Source organism: Notamacropus eugenii, chromosome 2 (assembly GCF_028372415.1).
Source record: "Notamacropus eugenii isolate mMacEug1 chromosome 2, mMacEug1.pri_v2, whole genome shotgun sequence".
Taxonomy (NCBI): domain Eukaryota; kingdom Metazoa; phylum Chordata; class Mammalia; order Diprotodontia; family Macropodidae; genus Notamacropus; species Notamacropus eugenii.
Window position 1 is genome coordinate 470,558,256 of NC_092873.1, and position 21,780 is coordinate 470,580,035.

Sequence of the window (21,780 nt, forward strand, 5' to 3'; positions counted from 1 at the left end):
CAACCCCCTCTCCCCCCAATAACCAATGGGAAGTTCTGAAAAAGAGTGGAAGTAAGAGATATCAGGGAAATGTTCAATAAGAAGAGAATATGAGTTAGTCATATGGTTAGGGAAAGGGTTGGACCATTCCACTGCTATCCTTGATATGTCAGGAGACAAGGAAGGCTTCTGCTATGTTGGGTGGCCTTACTGTGGCAAATGTTGGGGAGGACATGGAGAAGAGTCACAAAAGAGGGCCAGGCATGAATGGACTATGGCCTGCATCACTAGAGAAAGTACCCAAATTGATGATCTCACAAAGTCGTTTTCACATGAATCATGACAAATTTACTAGCAATTATGATGCTCCAAAAATGGATAGGAAGCATAGGATGTTTTCAAGCAGTGGTGGTAAGACCACTTATCGGGAATGTTGTAATGGGGATTGCTGTTAGATCCCTTATGATTCTAAGTTTGGTCAGTTCTGTAACTATTGAGGTTTTTGTCTTTAGCAATTAACCCTCTCTAGAATATGGTTCTGCCATAACTTCTGCTAGTTGACTTAACCTAATTCCATATTAGGACTAGAAACTCATGCCTCAGGCTGATCTTGAAACTGTCACATGACAACATTTCCTATTGCTACCATGTCATGTGCTCTTGGGGAACTTACAGTCTAGTTGTGGAACTGGAAGGAAGCAATAGCACAGGATGGACTATAACTGTGGCTCACAGTATGTATCTGACAGTAACATACACAAGGTTCACTGACTGATATGCCCCAAGGCACCCTCTCTTGCTGCCTTCTAGCCAGTTTCCCTCATTTTCTGAGGATAGCAGAAGAAACTGACATCTAGAAAGCATCAGAGGCTCATAGGATTTAGGGAAGGAATCTCAGAGATTGTCTAACCACTTGGCAGTTAGGTAATACAGTAGAGTGCTGGGCCTGGAGTCAAGACCTGAGCTCATATGTGGCCTCTGACATTTACTAGCTGTGTGATTCTGGGCTAATCACTTAATCTCTGTCTGCCTCATTTTCCTTACATGTAAAATGGGGATAATAATAGAGTCAATTCTAAGGATTTTTATGAGGATCAGACAGGATAGTATTCTCTTCCCCATCTCCCTCCTTGGTCTTATTCTGAGAATGAAAAAGTCCCTTTGACCAAGCAATACCACCTCTAGGCCTATATCCCAAAGATATCATAAAAATGGAAAAAGGACCCATACTTACAAAATATTTATAGCAGTTCTTTCTGTGGTGGCCAAGAACTGGAAATTGAAGGGATGCTAATCAATTGTGGAATGGCTGAACAAGTTGTGATATATAAATGTAATGGAATACTATCATGCTATAAGAAATGATGAACAGAACAACCTGGAAAGACTTACATGAATTGATTCTGAGTGAAGAGAGCAGAACCGAGACAACACTCTACACAGTAACAGCCACAGTGTGCACAGACTGACTTTCATAGACTTAGCCCTTCATAACAATGCAAGGACCTAAAGCAATTCCAAAGGACTCACAATGGAAAATGCCATTCACATCCAGAAAAAGAACTATGGAGTCTGAATGCAGAGTAAAGCAGACAATTCTCTGTTTTTATTCTGTTCTATTCTGTTTTGTTTTTCTTTCTTATGGTACCTCCCATTCATTCTAATTTTTCTGTACAACATGACTAATATGAAAATATGTTTAACCGGAATGTATATGTAGAGCCTATATCAGAATATATGCTGTCTTGAAGAGTGGAGAAGGGAGGGGAGGGAAGGGAGAAAATGTAAAACTTATGGAAGTAAATGTTGAAAACTAAAAATAAATTAACTTTGAGAAAAGAAAAATCAATAAGGAGAAAAATATGTTTAAATCTTCATTCTGAGTCCATCAATTCTCCATCTGAAGGGGGTTCATCTCTGGTTCTCTGGAATCATGGTTTGGTGTTTCTGTTGATCAAAGTTACTAAGTCTTTCAAAGCTGATTATCTTTATAATATTACTATTGCTAGGTACATTGTTCTCCTTGTTCTACTCACTTCATTTTGTATTAGTTCCCATAAATCTTCTGAGTTTTTTTCTGAAATCAGCCCCTTCGTCATTTTTTTTTTACAGCAAAATAGTATTCTATCATAATCATATACCACAACTTGTTCAGCCATTCAGTCACTGATGGGCATCCCTTCAGTTTCTAATTCTTTGATAGAATAAAAAGAGCTGCTATAAACTTTTTTGTACATTTTGATTCTCCTCTCACTTCCCCCTTTTTTAATCTCCTTGGGGTACATACTTAGTAGGAGTATTATTGGGTCAAAGGGTATGCTCAGCGTTCCAAATTGTTCACCCTAATGGATGGACTAGTTCACCACTCCACCAAGAATGCATTAGCATCCCTATTTTTCCATGTCCCTTCCAGCATTTGTCATTTTCCTGTTCTGTCATGTTAACCAATCTGATGGTATGAAGTGGTATATCAGAGTTGTTTTCATTTGTACTTCTATAGCTTTGATTTCTAGAAAATTGCCTATTCATATTCCTTGACTTTTTATCAGTTGGGGAGTGTCTCTTATTCTTATAAATTTGGGTCTGTTCCCAATGTGAGAGAAACAAGACCATTATCAGAGAAATTGACAACATAGGTTTTTGATTTTTTTCTCAAATTTTCTGCTTTCCTTCTTACTTTAGCTGCATTGGTTTTGTTTGTGAAAAAAATTTTAAAAAATTTTAAGAAATAAAAATTAATGAGATAATATTTGTAAAGTGCCTACCACCATGCCTGATATATACTAGGTGCTCATCAAATGCTTCTTTTCTTCATGCCTTCCTTCCCAACCTTTTAAATTTACAAAGAAAGAAAACCAAAAGTCAGAGAAGTAAAATGACTTCTTCAATGTCACATGAATCTGGACTGAGTGTTAATGAAGTAGACTAGCAACTATTAGCAGTGATCTGAGAGAGAAGATTATTGTATTCTCAGACAATTATTAGTTTTGTGACCTTGGGAAACTTAACTTCTCTCAGCCTCAGTTCCTCATTTGTAAAATGGGGATGACAATAATAGTGTTTTGCAAACCTTAAAATGCCATATACTTGTTAGCTGCTTACTCCTAAAATACTTGATGGAGGACTGGGAACTTACGTAGAGAGGACAAAAACCATAAGGGTGTGAGAAAAAGAAAGTATGGAGTAAGGAGATATGAAAACCTAAGTCTAATGCCAATATGCTGGTGCACAATGGTGAGACTTGTCTAAAAATTGGAAAAATGTACTTTGGGCCACTCTGGTGCATCTGGTAAAATTTATTCTGGTTTTTTTTTTTTTTGCCACTTGAGCAAAAGTAGTGGCTGACCCTCTGTTTTAAAGGGTAATAACTTTAGAGCTGAGCCAGGTTACCAGTGCCAACACGAGGTCAGGAAGACAGATGTCCTGGGGCTGAAGGATTAGCAGGCATCTCAGAGTGCCAGTCTGGGGAAGGGAAGTGAAAGGAAGTTGGACAGGTGGATTAGATGTCAGGAAGCAGAGTGGCTGGTGAGCATAAGGAAGGAAAATTTGAGCAGGTAGGTGTCAAACCAAAGAGAAGCACGCTCCAAATCAATGCCTCAGTGTAGAAATGGCATTAGTTTATAAAATTAGGGCTAACCAAGATCATAGAGGTAGAATTAAAAGGGGAAGGGACTGAAAAAGAGCTGAGAGAGCATCTCTAATCAGACACCCTCATTTTACAAATGAGAGTATTGAGGCACAGGAGAATGCAGTGACTGTCCTAAAGTCACAAAGTTAATGACATGTCAGTGACTAGAACTCAGATCACCTAATTCCTCATTTAGTGCCTTTTTATTATATCATGTTATGATATCAATAATAGCTAATAATTATGTAGTACTTCAAGGTTTGCGGGAAATTTTGCATATGTCATCTCATTTTATCTTTGCAACAGCCCTGTGAGGGAGATATTATTATTATCCTCATTTCATAGTTGAGGAAACTGAGGCTGAGAGAAGTTGAATGATTTGTCCAAAGTCATATAGCTAATAAATGTCTGAGGTTGGATTTGAACTCAGGTCTTCCTGACTCCAAGCCCAACACTCTGTCTGATTCATCATCTAACTACCTCTTTAATAGGAACTGAGTAGTGAGTTCAGTTCAGGGTTGTGCAGTTGGAGGTATACAGCAGAAGAATTTGATTAAAGAAGCACCTATTAAGTTCAAGGGAATAGAGTACTGTGAATATAAAGGCAAAATAAGCAGTCCCTGTCTGGGAAGAACCTGTGATATGTATTGAATGAATGGGAAGCCCAGAGGTGAGCCAAGAATGAGAATGGGCCACGGGCCAGTGTTGAGCTTGCAGACGAAAGAACTTGCTGAACTGAGATGGAATCTTGAATTAGTGGGGCAGCATTTAGGCTGAGGAGGCAAAGGGCAAAACTGGGCCACAAGTTGTCCAGTAATCGATAACCAAACAGTTTTCACTAAGAATGATGGGGTTGGTACAACTAGGCATGAGACTGTGCCTGCCTTCAGGAATTTATGTTCTACTAGGGAATATAGGTTCATGTATAAATACAAGACACATATAAAACAGAATGTTGTTTTCCCACTATGGAGGGAAGGTGGATGTAATCAAGAAAGTTAGCTTAAAGGAGATAGCTCTTGAGGTGAGCCTTGAAGGGAGCTAAAATCAATAAGCAGGAAAGGAGGCATGTTCTGGCATGAGGACAGCTTGTGGAGAGAAACAGTCAGGAGATGATGGAAAAGAGAAGGCTAATAAGGAAAGGTAAGAAACTGAGTCAATTGGTAGGGAAAGAGTATTAAAAAGAAATTCAAGGAATAGACCCTGGAATAGAGGAGGTCATTCCCAGGAGTATGGCACCATGCGAGTGATTAAAATCTTGCCTACATTGGAAGGGAGAGTTGTGTCAAGCTTCTGGAATCCTGTGGCAGGCTGGTAAATTTTAAGTAGAAAAGATGGTGAAAAGAGACCTTTGCTTTCAAGGTGCTGAAAACAGGGCAGATGCCAGAAAGATTTTAGAAACAGATTAGCAAGGGCCTTGCTGTGTTCCAGACACCATACTAGGGAGGGAGGTCTTCTCTTACTGAGAGGGAGGTCTTCTCTTACTCTGGTCCCTATGGACCAGAGAGAAATGCCAGACCCAGAGGGAAAGAGGTGTGTGTGTGTGTGGGGGGGGGGGGTGTGGGTGTGGGTGTGGGTGTGTGGGTGTGTGTGTCCTCATCCATGCGTGTGCTCTGTTTGGTATTTTAAGTCCTTCACAATGCAGCTACATCTTCTCCTTCTAGGCTGATTATACATGACTCTCCCTTGTGCTCAATAAATTCCAGCCCAGTTGTCCCACTTGCTACTCTCTGGCCTTGACATTGCCTCTCCTTTCCCTGGGTCTTTACTAAGGCTGTTCCCAGTACGCGGAATATTCTTCCCCTTAACCTTGACCTCTAGTCCCAAGAGGTCGTTCTTGGTCACTCCACCTTTTCCTCTTCCCTCTTCCCAATAACTTTGTATTTACTTTGTATTTTCCCATCGGGGTACACATTCTTTTCTCCTCATAGAAGGTGAGCATCTTAAGGGGCAGGGACTATTTAATTTTTTGTCCATCTAGCTCTAGTTCTTGAAACAATATCAAGCATATAATGGGCATTTAACACCTACTTGTTGAACTGAATTGGAGAGCTGGGTGGAGCATATGTTCATTGAGTGAATATTACCGGGGTTCCTTTTTGTTACCGAAGAACTCAAAGAATGAGGTTTGATATGGGGCTACCAGAAGAGGACATGAGATGCTTTACTCAACTAACCTGGGGTTCATGAATGTGACACACACACACACACACACACACACACACACACACACACACCCCACTTAAACAATTTCTGTATATATGTATGTAAAAATGGTTATATACATATATGTAACAAAGTGCATATATAGATTACTAACCTATGGTTCATGAATTTGTCACATATGTGTAGCAGAGTGCTACAAACATGCATCTATGTAACAAATCGTTACAAATGTATATATGTAACAAAATGTACATATGTAACAAATTCATGAACCTTAACTTAGTAATCTTTGAGTTAAAGGAATGTATATGTGTGTGTATACACACACATGTATCTTCATATATTCTTATAACTGTTTTTCAGTAAAACTGACTTCCTTTGAAATTCTATGTATTTTAATATATGAATTTAAAAACATTATTTTGAGAAGGGTCTATAGGCCTCACCAGGGTCCATAAGATAGAAAAGGTGAAGAAGCCCCAGTATAGCTGAATCTGCTTTCTCCTGTTTTGGAAACTGGAGTCATGAATACTGGATTGAGGAAAGGTTTCTAGGATCTCCCTAAAATGGAATGGGAGTGGACAGGGGAGGGTAAGAGAAGAAAGTCTAAGTGCTTTTCCATGTCCAGGTCCTGGAGAGCCAGCAGAGGGGAGGAGCTAGGGTTCAGGCTTGGCTTTTGAACCCAGGAAGTCTGGATTAAGAGGCTGGAGCATGGAAAGGACAGGACAGGGCTTTATTTTGCCCTTGTCTGTAACTGAAGGGTAAGGAGGCAGAATGGATCCACATCAAATCCTTTGTTCAGTGAATGGAGACATATGCTCTATTTTCTGCTAATTCAGTCTGGAAGGCCTGGCTCCCTCTCAGACTCACAGATTGTGATCCCCAGGCCCAGGTCCCAGCCTGGGACACCCACCCACATCTTTTTAGTCCATCTCATTTTACCAGCAGTGTTGCCTTCAACTGGAGAATTCCCCTGGGCTTCTTGCAGCTGGGCTGTCTCCATACCACTACAGGCAAAGCACGAGGTGGGGAAGGAGGAGGTGGGTGCCTGTCTCAGAAGGAGATGGGGAGGCTAGGGTGTATTCACGTGGGCACTGCACTGCCGCTTCCCAAAATAGGATGACTCTGCTCTGTAAACCCTCTGTGCCAGCTGTGCTGAGAGAACAGCTCCTTTCTTCAGCTTGCCAACTAAGCAAAGGTCAAGGTGGTGATGGTGGTGGGGCTGGGCAACATATTGGCATTAGGTGTCACTTAGTATAAGCAATGGATATAGTTAATAGGTTGGCCTCACCTTTAGGGCTCCAAAGATGATCACGGATCCCTATTGTTCCCCATAAAAGGATGACTTCCATGAGGTAGTCTGAGTAGATACCGTGTGATGCTAGGCCATTAAGCACAATGTCTAGGGAGCACTTGGGAAAGCACAGGCAACCTCACAGGTTTTTTATAAGATGACCAATTCAGTGATGCTACAATTAAATCAACACTATTTCCCCCAGATTCTTCTTCTAATTTAACTTGGGGAGGATATTGCATTCCAAGACCCTTGTCAGTAGGGCCAGCCTTCCACAAAACTGGGGAGCAGGAAAAGTTTGATTTTGGTGCACTCCTACCCTCCCTGCCAGTGCCCTTCCTCTCTTCCATACCAATTCCACCTCTCTCTACACTAGATGTCAACTAATACTAATTTAGTGTTATAGATTCAGAGCTCACAGGGACCTTAGAGATTATCATGTTCAAACTCCTCAATTTGCAGGTGAGCAAACTGAAAACCAGAGAGAATGAAGAACTTGTTCACACAGGTGATAAGCAGCAGACAGGATCTGAACCCGGGTTCTGTGATTCTAAATTCTAAATCTAGCCTCTTTCTGCCACACTGTACTGCTTCCCTATTGTAGTCTAGGAAAGCTCTGATTTTTTAGGCCTAGTATTTCTCAATCTGATGAGTTGTCTCTGCTCTAGCCATACCCTCTCCTCCTACTTGGCATCTTCTCCTTCTTGCCTTGCTGTACCCATTTCTTGCTTATAAACTCCTTGTATCTGGGATATCTCCTATGCCTGGACATTTCCAAGTTAGGAACATTTAGCTTCCTCACTAATTTTTGCCACACCTCTTCCCTGTAATGTCAAAGGTAGGAAATCGATTAGATGGGATTAAGGAGGACTCCACTCCTCTCTGTAAAGCTTCATAATTCCTGAGTGGCCCTGATGCAAAAAGTTCTGATGGATTGAGGAGGTCCACCCATTGAACTGCCCAGAGTATGACCATCATGCCTGAGGTCCTCCAGTGACATCTCTGGCTGTATCCCATCTCTTCCCACTTGGGAGTTGTCATTTGCTGCCTTATTTCATTTAATGATGTGCCAAGCCCTGGAAGTAGATCCTTATAGGACTTCTCCTTCCTATCAGAAGCCTTAACAACATCATGTCCTCTAGTGACACCTCTGGTTGTACTCCTTGTCTCCCATTGGGAAGTGTCATCTGCTGTCCTATTTAGGGGTGGTGAGGTGAGGGGTGTCCTAATGTCATTTCCTTGTTGTTCTGTCCTCTCCCTCCATTCCTTTTGGGTTATCTCCAACTGAGCCAAGAGACACTCCCTTAAACTTGCCAAATAAAATGGCCCATGGTTTCCAACACTGAAAGCAGTCTAATTTGCCTCATCTAAATCTGGAAAGCTCTTTCAGGTCCCAGAAACTGAAAGTGTTGCTTTCTTAAGAGCTTAATGTATTATCCCTTTATGGGGGTATTTATATTTTAATGGAAGACACTGGAAGATTCAGAGAATAAATATCCAATGGCAGACTTTCAGACTTTGTGGTATCCAGGCTAGGGAGATGTTTTGAGGCAAGTGGGAATCCCCATCAATTTTTTTTTTTTTTGTATTTTGATGTATCATTTGATTGATATTGTTTTATTTGTATTATCTATCTACAGGCATCATGGTGTCCTTAAAGTGAGGAAAACTTAAGTTCTTGACCTGTCTATGACACAAACTAGCTGTGTGACCCTAGATGACAAATTACTTAACCTCTCATTGCTTCAGCCAATACTTTAAGACTTATAGAATATTTACCAATCTGCATTAGTAGAAGGAACTTTCACATAGGGATGAAATCAAAGATTCAGATCAAAGATAGAGGTTTTCTTTGCTTTACAAAAACCTTGGAGGCACTCAGGATGATTATGATGATTCCCATTTTACAGGGACTCAGAAAGTTTGAGTGACTTATTCAGGAGTGGTAGGGGCAAGACTCTAACCTAGATCCCTTGACTCCAAGTCTTTGTATCGTACCACATTATTCCTTTGGACCTGGAGCAAGGAAGACTTGAGTTCAAAGCTAGCCTCTTATGTGAGAGCCTCCTCACTATGTGACCCATGACAAGTCATTCAACCTCTGTCTGACTCAGTTTACTCATCTGTAAAATGGGGATAATAAAAGCACCTATCTTGCAGGGTTGTTATAAGAATAAAATATATTTGCAAAGTAGCTTTGCAAACCCTAAAGTGATATATACATGCTATCACCACCATCATCATCATTAATGACTTTGGACTTCACTTGCATCTACTAACCTGTAAAATCTTGGCTCACTCGTGCTTATGCAGAGCCTGGTCCTGCTCATCCCAAGGGACATGTGAGTGCCCATGATCTCGCCAAGTGGCTATTCCCAGACTGACCTTTCAGTTGGGTGGAACAGTTCCCAGCCTAAATCCAGAGTGCCCATCTGTTTTCTAGGTCCTAACTTTAGCTTCAGATCTTCTGGAACTACCCCTCCCCCCATCCTAACTCCTGAACTGTCCTTGTCCCAGTTCTGGGATGAATAATCCCAAGGCATCTGTATGAAAGGCAATAAAGACTAGGGCAAAGAGCCCTGGATTTGGAGTCAGAGGACTTGAGTTTGAATCCTGCCTTTGCCACTTGCTACCTGTGTGACACTTGGTAAGGTATTTCACCTCTATAGACCTCAGTTTCCTTTTCTGCAAAATGAGAAGGTTGGATTTGATGGCCTCTGAGGTTCCTTCTAGCTGTAGACCTATGATTCTGTAACGTGGGTTTGAATCTTGGTACAGTTGTATAACCTTAGGTAAATCACTCTGGACCTCAGTTTCCCCACCTGTAAAAGAGGGATTGGACTTGATAAACCTTAAGGTCCCTTCTAGCTTTCAATGTATGATCTCTTAACACCCTATGTCATGAGGCATCTTTGCAGAGCTGGTTTCAGCCTAAGCTGGGGAGTCTATCCCCCTTTTCCCTTTCTCATAGAAGCGGATATAGAAGTTGGAAAGGGATCCCACCATGACAAGGTGGCTGAAATGACTGCTGGCTCACCTGCCAAAGAAGTGACTGCAAAAAATGTCTGCTTCTTTGCCAAGGAAGTGCCAGATGTTGGTCCCCACGGAGTTGTTGATTTACACTCCAACTAGGCATTGTCTTCATTCTATATCTCCCAGTTGGCCTGGGCTGCAGGGAGGCTGTTAGATTGTTTTGCAGACCTTATAATATGTCATTATACCTTCTGTGTGGATGAGGATCTGGAGGCTTGGCAGGTCAGGAATCATCAAATTCCAAAGTTGAAGGAGACCTCAGAGGTCAGCTTACACTAAACTCAACTCATTTTGCTCTTACTGCCAGACCAGACCTTCCTAAACTCTTTCACTATTGGCTGTGTAAGGAATTTGGATTAGTCAGAGATTAAATGCTACAACAGGATTATGCCACCTGCTCCCACTTTCATTCTGGCTTTTTCTTCCCCTTCCCTCCCAAATCCCTTACAAACACATCCTAATACAAGACCTTTCCTTTCCTTTCAGAACCAGTGCTCTGTCCATGCAACTCTCCACTTGTCTCCCCTTTGGCTCTGTCCTCATAGCCTCTAAAGGCAACATCTAGCCCCAGATAGTCACTTAAGTGGTCAAGATATCTGAGGATCTGTAGGACTCCCCACCAGAGGAGAAATGTGAACACATTAGATTTAGACATAAGTTAAGACAGAGGCTTTAGGCTAGTCTCAATATTTTAGATTCCTATTCACTGGTATGAAATAAGTGTCTGAGAGTAATGGTGGAAGCCATAGCTTTCCATGCAAACTCAGCGGCTGCTATCCTATAGAGATCTTCCTTGTGTGCTTGACTCCCTCCCTTTTCCCATGCTAAAGCTCCCTTCTCTTCTCAGTGAGTGAATGATTTCATTGTTTTGGAGTGTCATTGATTTCCAGGGTTCATGTGTACCCTCACACAAGGGTGTGGAAGGGGGTAATCTATTTCAAAGAGAGAATGAAAGCACACAGTAGGTTGTTTAAAGAGAGGAGAAAAGTAAAGGGGTGAGGGGGAAGAAAGAGGAAGTACAGGAGAAGAAGGAGCTAAGGAGAGGGAGGGGAATGGAGAAAGTGAGAGTGAGGGGAGAGGATAGTGTTGGAAGGGAGAGGAAAAAAGAGGAGAGGAGAAGAGGAGAGGAAGAAGAGACAAAACTATGAAGAAATGGTGGAGACAGAGACAATAACCAAGTCTCTCAGACTCTCTGTTCTCTCAGACTTCCTGAGAGAAAATGAGGATGAAGAGGATGGGGAAAACTTGTATGAAGAGCACATGTCTTTCTAAATTAACTTCTCAGGCTTAGAGGACCATTTCTTCTCTTAGTCATTCACTGCTGCTCAACCCAGAAAACTTGTTTTGGACTTCAAAAAAGACTCTCTTCCATTTCAGAAAAGTTCCCTCAGAATTTCACTGTTCCTTCAGTTAATCCAAACATGTTTATTAATGAGTATTCATAAAGTGGATAACAAATAGGTGGTGGAGATATTCTGTAAATAATAGACATAGTTCAGGGTTTAAACTATAATTAGGAAAGATGGACCATAAACATGCAATCAATTGAACTAGATAAGTGTAGTGATTTTTAAGAAGCTATTTAAGGAAAAGGTCAGGGAAGAGGGACAGTCAGAGATCATACAGGAGAGTTGGGAAGTTGGCAACTTTGACCTGAAAAAACTTATTTGATAGCTTAGCCCTGGGGTATTGATTTACAGTAAGGATACAGGCCTTTGTTCTGTGGCTCCCATTTGTTCTGGGGCTGCCTGATTTATCAGGTGTTTATTCAGGGCCTATTTCTGAAGATGCTAGAGTGTTTTGTAGCTAAGATTTTTATGCTTGTGAGATATATGGAGTGACAAGTATTATTCCAGTTTTAATAGATGAGGAAACTTGGTCCTAGGGAGTCAATAGCTGGTCCAGAAACAAAATGGGATCCAGTGGTCTAGCTACTAAAACTGGTTTTTTGACCTGTAGTATTATGGGAAGGTATGGGTAAGCCTAAGGGCAGCCCTGGAGCTTAATTAGCTCCTTAAGGCCAGCTGGTTCTGGTTAGCTACAGACTCCAGTCTGAATGTCTTGGGGAATCTAGGTAAGAATGTAAAGTCATTGGATGTTTCAGTCTAATCACCATCCCAATCTAAGTCCAGAGCCTTGAATGTTCTATGAAATCACAACTACAATTTTCCTGAGATTCCTCTCTCCAGAGTCATCCCAGGGTCTCCTAGGATGAAACCCAAGGGTTCTTCACTTTATGGTACTGCCATGGACAGTCATGCCACATTAGAGTAGCCACCCTGAAGTGCTATTTGGTATTTTAAATTTGGCATCATGGGGAAAAATGGACCATTAGATGCCCCTAAGCAATGTAGTATGCAAGTGGGACAAGCGAATTCTGATATCCATGCCAAAAATCCATGGTAGGAGGAGGAACAGGAAAAAAAGAAAGAAATAATAAAGGAATATGGTGCCTACTAACAAGTTCATGGGCTAACTTTGACCTCATGTTTGTTTTTTTCCCCACAATGATAAGAAGGGTTATTTTTCTGTCCAATGGATCACAAGCACAGCTCAGCTGTAATCCACTGCTCCATCATTTCCAGTCAATTTATTGCAGTTACTCTCCTAGTTATTATTATTGAACAACCAATCAAAAAGTTTTTATATATGCCAAACGTTTGGCGTTATGAAGAAAACAACAATAAGTGTGATCCCTGCCTTGGAAGAGTTTATACTGTATTTGCAGAAATAAGAAAAATGTACAATGAAACTGAAGCAAAGAATACAACAGCAATAGGGGATATATTAATAAAATGTCAACACTTTGGTAACAGATAATTTTTTTTTCATAATGAAGTTTATGTTTGAATATCATAGCATGCAGTTTGTACATTAAGGTGCTGACAGTGTTTCCTGTCAGGATTTTTGTGTTTTTTGAGGACGATGACACACTACTCATTTTCACTGCTATCCTTTTTATCTTCCCCATTTCCTAGGCAAGGATATATATCCTCATAAACCTAGCCTCCCAGTTCTCATGGGCCTCAGAAGGGTTACAAATATCGGGGAGACTTTCTTTTCTTTGCTTGCTATTTTTGCAGGCAGTGATTGGGACTGTTCCCTTGGTTTCATCAGTATAGAGAAGTTCAGGCTGAGGAAACTCCCTCTAGCAATGCAGATTGACACTTTCTCTGCAATTCATGGTTTTATATTCCTAAACTGAGAGGTTAAGTGACTTGCTGGGGGTAACACAGTCAGGACGTGTCAGAAGTCGGACTTGAATGAACCCAGTTCTTCTTGGCTTTAGTTTTCTATCTGCTATGCTACACTGGTTCTGTTTTTTGTTTCAATGTTTAAAAAATTGCAATCATCTTTTAAAATATTTAGTGTTTCATTGATGCTTTTTCTTTGACCACACAGTTCTTCTTCTTTTCACCCCCACCACAAGACTGACATCCCCTCTCACCCTTGGACCAAAGAAAATGAACTGGAAAACAAATAATATAATGACCTTGTCTGACAACATATGCAACACAATGTTTCTGTAATTCTCCACCTTTGTACCGAGAGGGGAGTTATGTTCCATTATTTATTTTCTGAGATGAAAATATCCTCAGATTTTCATTTGGGTCTCTTTTGTACGCACATATCCATTACCTTTACACCTTATTGCCATTGACCATTTCTCAATAACCCTTTACTATCTGTTGATGCTTCCTGAATAGTAGACCTTACTCTATCCTTTTCACTTTCTGTTTGTTAATCATACTGTAATTAGTACAACTATACAACACACCACTGATGCTGGTGAGTGATCTTATCATGCAACAGAATAAATTAGCACATTTCTATATGCATTTGTGAATGTCTTATCAACATTCAAACTGTGTATATATTTTATTGAAACACCCCACACAATTAAGTACTAAATATATACAGCTTGTGAACTTCTAAATGACCAAAGAAGGTGGAAAGAGGTAAGATGTATTCATTAGTGTATGTGTCATTTTTGTAATTCAGATGGATCTGTCATTATAATTGTATAGGTCTGATGTACTGAATACATTATGATTTCACACACACACACATAGAGCTGGAAAAGATCTTAGAGGTCACCCAGTAAAGCCTCCTCCTTTTTGTAGATGGTGAAACCAAGTCCCTGAATGGTGATACAATTAGCTCAAGATCTCATTGTTAATGGCAGATCCATGACTGGAAACCAAAACTCCACTTTATTTGGGGATCTTTTTGCTACACCCTACAGGTCTTTATTGAGATCCCATGGTGTACCTAATACTATATGGAGATAAAGACTGGAAATATGATTTTACTGGTATTAGGAACTTTCAGATGAGGAAAATCTCCCTACCAATCCAAGTGGGCATCTTCTTTGATGACTTATGGTCTTAGCTGCCTAGAACATTTAGAGGCTTAATGACTTGCCCAGAGTCAATGTGTGTCAGAGACTGACCTTGAACCCTGATCCTTCTGGCTTCAGGGTCAGATCTCTAGCCAATAAGCCACATTCCATAGTCACTACATACTCTACATGTGATATATAATAATATGACATATCTGGGGAGTATGTCCCCTCTACCTCTCAAGAGTAGTACTTTCTTAAATGATGCCAAATCACATGAGAGATAGATTCGATAATTTAATAATATATCTAGCAAGTGTACATGAAACTACCCTAGTCATTGAGAAAACTAGTTTTACTTGATATCTGCCATTTTCTACAACAATTTTGACTTCTTAGTGTCCACTAGGAGTAAAACACAGTTCCTTCCTGCCTCTGATACGGTAACAATAGTGGGGAGTTGTCCACACCTGAAAGGATGTTTAGACCTAGATGCTAGGATTCATAGAATGTTCATAGGATTTTGAGCTACGAGGAGCTTAGAGATCATCTAAATCTGTACAGTTTGAGGGTTCTTAACTTTTCTGAGTGTTATGCATCCCTTTTGGTATTATGGTAAATCACATGGGAAACATTCTTAAAAAATGTTTTTAAGTGCATAAAATAGAATACATAAGATCATAAATGACACCAATTATATAATAATGATGATAATAATTAGTATTTACGTTATGCTTTAAGGTTGGCAAAACACTTTACATATGCTATCTCATTCAACACTTATAAAAACTCTATGGAGTAAATGCTATTAATAACATTTTACAGATGAAGAAACTGAGGTATGCATAGTTTAAATGATTTGCCTAGGATCACACAGCTAGTGCCTGAGGCTGGATTCTATCTACTGCAGCACTTAGTTGCCAGTAGAAATACATGCAATTACATATTTTTTAAAAGCTAACCTCCTAGAACCCAGGTTAGGACTTCCTGACCTAGTTCAACTCCCTCTTTTTACAGATGGATGAGATGACTTTCCAAGGTCACACAAGCAGCACATAATAGAGTTGGGACTCCAACACAGGTCTTCTGACTGCAAATCTTTCCACTACACCAGAGTTGGCATAGTCACCAGTCTGAATGCATCAAATTAGAAAATGGGCCTCAAGTATTAGCTCAAACTTGTTTGGACACTGAGTTTCTTGGACTCCTGCCTTATGGGAGGCTGTTTTTTACTTTGGATTCTGATGCTACCACATTGCCGACTTGTACTTTCTGATCTTGGACTCGCTTCCCGTCTGATCCCTCCTTTCTAGTTACCATGTGATAACTGACAATTTTGCTTTAAACAACCCACTGCTTGCTTCTATTTCTCCCTTCTCTCCTTTCCTATTAAGTATAAACACTAGTATTAGTACCAATGCAGAATGTCCTGCTCAGATCAGGACACCATACTGGTACTACAGTGTGTGTGTGTGTGTGTGTGTGTGTGTGTGTGTGTGTGTAATTTATTTTATGTATGAATTTTATTTTGTGCCCTTTATTTTCACACAATGGTAATTTTTCAATAGTTCCTTCTTCCCCCAAAATGAACCTGCCTTTGTAACAAAGAAAACTAGTTAAAAATCAAGCAGCAAAGTGAATGAATCTGGTGGTACATGGAATAGTCTACATTTATAGTCCCTGATCTCTCTACTGAAAGGAGGGAGAGGTTTCCTCATCTCTTTTCAGAGCAAGATTGGTCATTATAATTTCATAGTGCTCATCTTTATTTCAATGTTCTCTTCATTTATGTTATTGTAGTTATTGTATATACATATGTATTATATGTATATAATACATGTCACCTGGCTTTGTGTACTTCATGCTGTACCAGTTTATAAAAATAGTATTTGTTTCTTGCAATTCTTCATTGTCATTATTTCTTATGGTGCAATGCAATTCCATTACCATCCTATGCCACAGTTTGTTCAGCCATTGCCTAGACAATGGGTATCCATTTTATTTCCAGGTTATTGCTACTGTTTTCTATCACAAAGGTACCGTTATGAACATGTTGTTATATGGGGCTCTTTTCTGTCTTCAGCCTTCTTGGAGCACCTGCCTAGTAGTAGGATCTCTGAATCAAAGAGTATGGAAAGCTTGGGGTCAATGAATTCTGATCCATGGAGAGTTCTGGAACAGAATCTTGGGCATGGGATCAGGGCAACAGTGAACAGTTGTGATTACTTTTTAAAATATAAATGACTCTTATGTAGACTCATAACACAATAAACTCTTTTGATTATCTACTACATGCAAGGCTCCCTGCTAGGTGCTTACTGTTACCATCATCATAATTCATGATAAATTGTATTTTTCCAGTTGCTTTCACATCATTTTATTCTCATAACATTCCTGTTTTTGAGGGAGAGATTTGTACTCAATCCCATTTTACAGGTAGGGAAGCTGTGCCACCGAGAGGTAAAGTGATTTTTACAAGGTCGGCACAGTTGAGCAAGGATTCACAGGTCTGGAACTATTTTCAAAGAGGTCTCTTGTTGTCATCTCGGAGATAGGCCCAATCTAGCTCAATAAGCTCTGTTTCTATCCCCTTCCCCATGCTTCCAACAATTCAGCACAGGTGAAACTTTAACTGTTTCCTTCTTAGCTCTTCCTGTCACCACTGGAGGCTGCCCTGGGATTTGAACGGGCCGAAGAAGATTCTTGCCTCACTGTTTGTCAGAGGGTGAGTCCCTTTGCTTAGTCAGGACTGCTTGTCCTGATTATTATACAAAGCAATTTGTAAAGTGCCTCTTCTCATTCTTCCTGACGCAGCTGTGCATCTTAGAAGGGGCCGTGTAATACGCACTCGCTCCCTCATCAAGAGATTGCTTCCCCATCCCCCCCCCTTACCATCCAGCAACTTTTTGCCAGCTGATCTTTGAAATAAATCTTTCTTTCCCAGTGTTCAGTCTAGCCACACCGTGAGCAGATTCTGCTCCTATCCAGTGCCTCAGGGGCTTTGATGTTGCAACACAGAGGGTCTCTGGCTGTCCGAATCTGTGTTCCTGTGCCTCTATCTGCGTATTCAGTAGGACCCAGGCTGATTTTTATCTTTGTCCACTAGGGGGCTGCTTGCAGGGGAAAGGGGAAAAAAAACGAAGGATAAAAAAAACATGCTGCTGAAATTTCAGCAAGAGAGAAAAAGAGAGAGCGGGTGAGAGAGAGACAGCAAAGCAGTCACAGGCTTTCTCCTCTCCTCTGCACGTCAGAGGCAGGCAGCGACCCTGCTTAAGGCTGTTGGCTCAACACGCAGAGGCTGAGAAAGAGGGACAGGGATACAGAGAGTGAAAGAAAAGGGGGAGCCCCTACCCAAGGAAATTACCACTAGTGAAGTGAAGCCACCTGACTTTCTTGGTCTTATTTAGGTTGGCTCTTCTCCTCCTCTTTCCACTCCCCATTCCCGAGTGCTTGGGTTTTATGTTGTTCTTCTCTCTCAGAGAAGGACCAAGAGAAGGGAAAGAGGTGTGTGCTCTAGGTGAGCTTCCCAGCTGGCTCAAGACCGAACAGCAAAGAATCCTCTCCACCAGCTGCCTCCTATCTGCTCCCCTGCCACCCACCCTCAGCCTGGGTAAGTCCAGTGCACTTGTTTCTCAGATTCTTCTCTAATGTGATTTCAGCACCAAGGAGAGCTATGCGATATATTTCTCTGTATGTGAATGTGTGTGCAGGCTGTTGGCACTGAGGTTACATCTCTCTCTCTTCGTCTCTCTGGCGCTCCAGCAAGGTTCTGTGTGTCGGGAAAGAGGAAGGGGCAAAAGAAAAGTATGTCTACTAGATTAAAGGAGGAAGGTGGACGCGGGGTGGGTCTGTGTATCTAAGAACTCGTGTTGCATAAGACAGGTGAGATCTGGGCTGAATTGTCTGTGGCTTATGGGTGTCTGAATGGGCTGTCCTTTTTGTATGTAGATAAGAGGGAGGTATTTGGGAATTAGTCTTGCACCTTATTTAACTCTTTCTCAACAAGCAATAAATGATGGCAAAGAGTTGAAAAGGAAAATCTGGAATCTGGGGGCAGGAATAACATTAAAAGTTATACTCATTAGGGAAAGGTTGAAAGAGACATTTAATAAAATGTTAATTTTTTTTTCCAGAATACTTAGGGTTTCCTCTGTGGAATGAACTTAACCTGACCTTTACTCTCAGTCCCAGGGCTGGCCATATGCTTATGGGCACGTGCAACAGGCAAAGGAAAGGCAGGAGGGGAATCCCTTTGGCTTTATGCCACTGGGTAAGTTTCAGGGTCTCATACACTTTGAGAGAAGCCACTTTAACTCTCATCATAGTAGTCAGGAATCAGGAGCTTCCAGGCACTGCTTGGTTAACCTTGGCTGCATGATGTTGAGGGCAGAGTAAGTCTCTCCTGCCCCCCTTTATTCCTGGGAATTTGCTATTGAAAGACAACACTAGGAAAGGGGTACTTTCCTCTTGTCCAGAAAAGCAGGGATGTAATGAGTATAATTTCTGTCACTTCCTTCTATGCTCTACAATAAAAAGTGACCCTTCTCAATAGGTCCCCATCATAACTTAGCTAAATAACCCTGACTGACCCAATCTTCCTTGACTTCCTGGCACTTTAAACTGAATTCATTCACTTTCTCTTGCTTGACACTCCCTCCTCCCCAACCTATTACCCCAGGAAAGCCTTGGTCTTACAACAAGTGCTATTAAGGATTCCAGAGATGATTCCTTCATCAAGCCCAGTTCATGTTGTGGCAACATTCCACAGGAAATGATAAGGTCATTCTGGAGTCTCTTTGGATTGGGCTTACTGAACTCCAGCCCTGAGTTCATCAAAGGCTCTACTGTCTTCTAGGATAGAGTTGAGGGATATCCCTTCTCTCTGGATGGGACATCATTCCAATCCAAAATATAACAGCCTTACATTCCAATCCAAAATATAACAGCCTTACTGTTGGTAATTATTAGTGTTGCTATATGAAACACTGCCCTTTGCTTCTTCTTGGAGATGGACAAAGCATCTCCTGCTTAGGTTTAGCTAGGCTGCCTGTGGGAAGAAAGATATGGTACTGTGTTGGACATTATCATTATTTATTGTCATTTGTTTGGCTCCAGAGATGGAAATCTTGGCATCTCTTTATAAGAGTAGGAAGTAGGGTGAAGGCAGCAAGGAGAGGAATAGGGTTTAGGAGGTAGCAATTATAGGAAATGGATTAGACTGATAAATGCAATTTAGCAGAGCCTAGCGCTGGCTAATTCATATCTTATTTCTCCCCAATCTCCTGTTCTTGAAATACTTGATTTTTAATATTGTTTCCTGATTGACATATCCTTATGGGCAAATTTAAAAAATATGTCCCTGCAATGGACATTGGACAAAACCACTTTGCCTTAAAGGAGACTTAGTTATTAACTCATTAGTTCTCTTAATGCTTCTTTGAAGTGATAGTCAATCCCTTATGTATCCATTTTACAGATGAAAAGAAACAAGTTTAATGCAATTACTATATAGAGCCAAGGTTTGAATTCTAAGGCTCCTAACATCAGTAGAGGGTCACCTCCATAAAAGAGAGGCTGGAGCGTTGGGTTGGCAAGCCTTATCCTCAGTGGTCAATTTTCTTCTTCAACTCAAGGAAAGGCATCTATTTGGTTAACCTTAGCTTTATGATGTTGAAAGTAGAGTAAGTCTCTACTCTTTTTTAACTCAGGAAAGGATGCCTTGTTGAACTAGGGAGATCAATGGATACTCTGTTGTCATGATGGGGAGATTGGTAAAGGTCTCTCCAGGTGCTCTTCACTCTATCATTCATTTGAGCATAAGGTAGTGAGGAGTCAGTTGATATATTCTCCTTAACCTTTCTGAAGGGCCATATGTCTATTCCCATGCAGGTTGCCCTCAGCTTGCTCTAGGTGGGAAATAGAATTGCAAAGATGTATTTATATTATGTTTCCCTTTTACAATAATGCTTTCCTATAGTGGGACCCTCAGGTAAAGGCACTATCCACAGGTCAAGGTAAAAGCAGGCAAAGATGGAAGAGATCTTGGAGAAGTAATGTAATCCACCCCGCTTTTTATTTTTACAGATGTTGAGTATGTCTATTCATAGGATCACAAGATCATAGCTTCAATGCTGGAAGGGATCTTAGAGGTCCCTTTGCAATCCCACTTTCCAACAGGGGAAAACTAAGGGCATCCAGAATAGGCACAGACAATTTGAGAGGAAGCCTTTTCTTAGTTTCAAGGATTTTTAAAACATTATGCCCTTCCCCATTTCCCTCCTTTCTAGTATTATTTATCAATGAACACTTTGTACCTTACAATCTATAGAGGGCAGCTATGGAATGGGATAGGCTTCCCCTTCTGAAACAGTAGAAGAAAGAGCAAAGAACAGAATTATGATGGTACCAGCAGTATTCCCCTCTTTCCTCATCTCTTCTTTCATGGGTCCCATTTCCTCATATCAAATCTCTGTCCTAGAGACATTGTATTTTCAGAGCCTTCCCATTATTCAGGGACCTCTTTCAAATGCTAGGTTGATTTGGAGTCAATGGACACAGGAAAACTCAGGCACCACAAGTAGAGATCTTATGGTGGTGGAGAGGAGAGAAATGACAAGCTGGATCTTGTCCTATTGCCCCAGGCAATCAATCAGACAGCTTTGGTTTTGGCTCAATATGGTCCTCGCTCTATGTTGTACTTAATCAGAGTTATGCCTGATAGGTCCCTGGACCTTAAGGGAACATTTTAAATTATGTAGAAATGGTAGCTACTGAGTATGCATAATCTTAGAAGGTGTCTATGGTGTTAGATGGTTTATTGGTAGACTGTGACATTGGACATAGAAGGAATGGCTTTGGTTGTATTTATGGACACCACTGGTGAAAGCTGAATGAGATCAAAGGGGGCCGAAGGGCTTCCCTTGTGTCTTGTCACTGGATTATACAGCTTTCTGATTTTGCCTTCTTGCAAAATCATACCTCAAAAGTTGGAGGGAGACACCATAGACTTTTATTTTTGCAAACTCCACAGTTGGGACATTGATTGTTTGGCCATCTGAGCTAAACTCATGCCATATATGTATCATTCTTGGATGAACTGAGGCAACATGACTATAGTCATCAATCCCATGTCCCACTGGGGATAAATGAGAGAGGGGACTATGGACAGATGAGTTCTCATGCTAGCTCCCCTCATCCCTATTAGGCAAGCCTTAAGAGGAGATTAAATGTGTCCTGGACAGTGTGTTGGACTTGGAGGAAGGAAGAATGTGTTTTAAATTCCACCTTGTACTTATTAATTGTGTTGATCATGAGCATAAACTCTCTAAGTCTCAGTTT